Raw genomic sequence first — 4242 nt, 5'->3', positions numbered from 1 at the left:
CTAGCAATCAGAAAAATATGGGGGCGACACCTGAACAGAAAAATAACCACATACTACAACAGAAACACCTGAAGAGATGATGGGAAGTTTGAAAACATCTCAAGACCTGTACTCCAAAAATATTGTAGTTTAATAATAAATATATCTCTACTTATCTTTCCAATTCAGTGATTCCCAATTCAGGTCAGTCCCTCCTGTGGCTGCTCCTAGGTGTGGTCCCTGTGGCTGCTCCTAGGTGTGGCTGCTCCTAGGTGTGGTCCCTGTGGCTGCTCCTAGGTGTGGTCCCTGTGGCTGCTCCTAGGTGTGGTCCCTGTGGCTGCTCCTAGGTGTGGTCCCTGTGGCTGCTCCTTGGTGCGGCTGCTCCTACTTGCTGCTCCTAGGTGCGGCTGCTCCTACTTGCTGCTCCTAGGTGTGGCTGCTCCTAGGTGTGGTCCCTGTGGCTGCTCCTACTTGCTGCTCCTAGGTGCGGTCCCCGGTGTGGATCGATGACTCACCAGCAAATGCTAGAAAACATAAAATTCAAAAGTTACTCAGCCGGTTTGAGAGATCTAAAGACTACTGACATCAATTCAAAGAGCGCGGTATCTATTTTATAAATCTCGCTCCTCTAGAGTGTGACATCAACTAGTCTAAGAGTACTGGCGGCGATCTCTGAACCAGCATCTCGTGAATAACCTTGTTTTAGAATGATGACCCCAGTAACAGTGTCTTCACTAATACGGAGCACGCACGTACAAGTTAGTCGTCACGTGGCTTTGCTGCGGAGAACGTTACGGGGATTCCCCGTCGTTCTGAACTGCTCGCGCATATCGGTTTTTTCGCCGCAGATATGGCGATGAGATAAATCAGTGTCACCCGGTTCGATTCCAAAGGGATTTCAGAAATGAATTTGCGCATTATCTCAATAAGTAAATAGTTTTTTAAGAAGTTTTGAATACAATTTTTTCAGACTAAAAACGGTTTTAGGACTCCTAAAAAATTACGAAAGATTTAACAGCGGTGGGCGAGCCGTGGTTGTCGCGTTCGAATCTGGGAAGCCAACTCGCGTGTTCGAATTCCGCACGACACTCAGGGAGGTGACCTCCCTGCTCCACCCAAGATGGGTACCTGGCCTGAGGGAAACTGATTGATACATTTAAGACTGGGAGTTGTAAAAGAATGAAAATGATGAAAGAAAGCGATATATACTTACTCACCAAAAAGAATTGCGCTTCTCAACGATTTGTTCAGACTTCAGTTATTTCCAACAGTGTGTTTTCGCTATCCTACAAAAGAGGACAACACATTGAACACTTCAAACTATTTTGATTTTGAAATTAAAATTTAGATGACATGTATTAAACAGTACAAACTTCAATGAAATTAAAATTTGACACCATGGCCTAGCGGGTTTGTGAGAACATTAAGCTAAAAACGGTTAAGTACGAATTGTTGGCAATAAAACTAAAAAATTGAGAACAGGGGCTGGTTTAATAGAGCAGTATCAATATTAACCCGGGCTTAAAGTCAATCGAATTGAGTTTAACCAGTCAAGAGTCAGCCACATTTGAAATGAATTGTTTAGTAAGAGTAATTTATTTCATCGTCAAAAAATTTAACTTTTAAAGAGTCAAAATCAACTGTTCAACTGGGTGCGGAAAACATAAGCGGAAATGAAACAAGTTCATAAAGTTTCTTACGAATAAATTTCTAATGGTTATGTCAAATGTTAACACTTACCAAACACGTTCGGGTTCCGGGAGAATTTTCACAGGAGGTGTTTGCTGTCTGGTGTCCAGTGGTCGAAAGGAAGGTGCTGGTCAGGTAAAATGGATCGGAAGAGTTGCGGTCCATCCAAGCGATTATCTATAACAATACCATACGATCGATATCCGGTAAAGGAATGCGCACCGATTCCATTGTGAAAAAAGTCGATCAAAATTCAACCTGAATCCGGACACAATGGCGACCGCTGACCTGTGATTATAAGAAATAGGTTATAATGGGACAAATCCGTGAACATGTATAGATTAAAATCAGAGGCTCACCGACTTTAAACTATCTACATTAAATCATTTAACTTCATTTAAAACATTTGTTCACATTATACCTAGAAGCCTCTCTTGAATCGTAATTAGCCGTCCGTTGAATCGAGATGTTTTTGTATGCTCAAAATTAAAGTCAAGACTAACACTGTGGAAATGAACATATCACTAAGTCTAACCTTGGATCAAACTATATGCAACTGGATTCTGTGAGCTGGATCCTGATCTGTGGAACTGGATCCTAGGAGCTGGATCCTGATCTGTGGAACTGGATCCTAATGAGTGGACCTGGGTTCTGGCTGATGTACAAACAATCATAAGTTGCTGTATGATCGGCACAAACGCGCATTCCACACCTTGACAAAAACTCAACCATCAACATAAACACATACTTTTAGTTTAATATATATTTTATTTATGATTTACAGCCACGCATTCCCAACAACTTTCAGCCTCTGGTGCTAAATTTGCGATTTAGTCACTGGACTGGGATTAACTTCGTCGGCTGCCGATCGGTGTCTTACTGTGGCAAGTGAGGTTAGAAATTAGTTCACAGATTTACCGCTTATTGTTTATGTAAAGGCAGCACGCGACGGTGGAGATCGTACATAGGTCGATTGTCCGACTGTGGTACGCGAGTAATAAATATTGTGGTACGCGAGTAATAAATACATCGTTTAGAAAACTAGACTGGTTGCCTGTGCCATTCAATATGGGACAGGTTTTGCCCGTCCGCCATTTTCCGCGGAATCTACGGATCCAATCAGATTTCAGTATTTCATCACGTGAACTATGTAACATGGCCGCCTACACAGAGTCGCGATTTACGTTCCCGCATGGACCTCTTTAAAGTCATTTTGACGCCTTATAAAACGTTACTATTATGAAACCTGAACAATGTTAACCATTCAGCGTCATTTTACAAACGACAACCGTAAATCGATGTGCAAAACGTCACAGGTCTATGTGTACACATACAAGCTATTTGGCAAAATATTATTGACAAACATGTAGAAAGGCTTCCTGTGATTATGTAATGACCTCTATTTGAACGTCGGAATGTTATATTGCATTGAATATCATTAGGAGACGTATTGTAATAGTTAAGGATGTATGATTATATCAGAAGCGGCAGGCATAAATAGAAATGATAAGTAAATGGCGGATGTATACACGATGCGGAAGTCTGATATTAAAGTCAGACCCTGACATGGGGATGTTGGTGGAATGACGAAGCTATCTACGATCTGTGTAGGGCCGGTGTGAATTTCATCAGCGGCTACAAGCGGTCAATATTCAAATGTGTAAACATATAATTTCAATATTCAAATTTTTTAGAAAATATGTTCGATATTAGGGGGATATGCAGGTTTCATGAGATTAGCAATTTATAATAGCCTAGCTGTTACATACGGCTCCGCGTGCTCTGATGGCAAGTGTATTAGGTGACAATTCAATTCAATTCTTTATGATCGTTATTACATTGAAATTCCGGGATTTAAATTCCTAAATTCAATAAAGTTACACATTTTAAAGTAAGAAAATACAACATACAAGACACACGAGTAATTCATAGAGAATAACATAAACAAATTATTCTAAATGACAATGTCTACTTCAACCCAGACTCAAGACTAAATTTTTAGTATATCGAGTGACAGCCAAACCCGGGCCCGGGGACCGGGCCAGCCTTCTAAGCCACACGATATGCTCGAAGTCATGATGAAGCAGACATCAGAAGAGCTCTTTCTTCAACTATGGAGGCAATGAAGTTGCAGACCAGCTTAGAGGCAAATATGAATGAATGAAGTCGGTCGCAAGTTATCAATTATTGACAAAATAATTGATAAAAATATTGATAAAAAAATTAAACCACTATACCTACAGTCGAAGTATCATCTACCCAATCGCCAAATGTTATAATTCCTCAAATTTCTTAAAACTTCGATTTCAAGTTTGCAAATCCACATTAGCTTATCCTAGAAATTCTACATTTTTTCGCAGGCGTCAAATAGTTTATCAAAATTAATTTTCTTGTTTATATCAATGAAGAACGAAATTTCATTAAAACTGCCGGGTAACGCTTCTGCAGGCACTTGTTTAGCGTGTGGTACCGAAAATATCGGTAACAATACATACAATACTACTACCACTACTAACATACTGAACCATGCAGCAGAGGCAACTTATTTGTTCACTCGAGGCGATTGATTGATTG

At 40.3% G+C, this 4242-nt stretch overlaps 1 long non-coding RNA gene across 1 annotated transcript; it reads right to left on the bottom strand.

Annotated features, from left to right (window-relative positions):
- Nucleotides 1-323: 323 nt before the first annotated feature.
- LOC141907647 (uncharacterized) lies at nt 324-1772 on the bottom strand. Its single transcript, XR_012619530.1, has 3 exons — nt 1720-1772; nt 1193-1265; nt 324-503 (listed from the first exon to the last, which is right to left on the bottom strand). It is a non-coding gene; the product is annotated as an uncharacterized LOC141907647 (long non-coding RNA).
- Between the last annotated feature and the right edge of the window lie 2470 nt (nt 1773-4242).

This window comes from Tubulanus polymorphus, chromosome 6 (genome assembly GCF_964204645.1).
Source record: "Tubulanus polymorphus chromosome 6, tnTubPoly1.2, whole genome shotgun sequence".
NCBI lineage: Eukaryota > Metazoa > Nemertea > Palaeonemertea > Tubulaniformes > Tubulanidae > Tubulanus > Tubulanus polymorphus.
The sequence above is the reverse complement of the archived record's forward strand: the minus strand, read 5'-3'. Positions and strand labels throughout refer to the sequence as shown.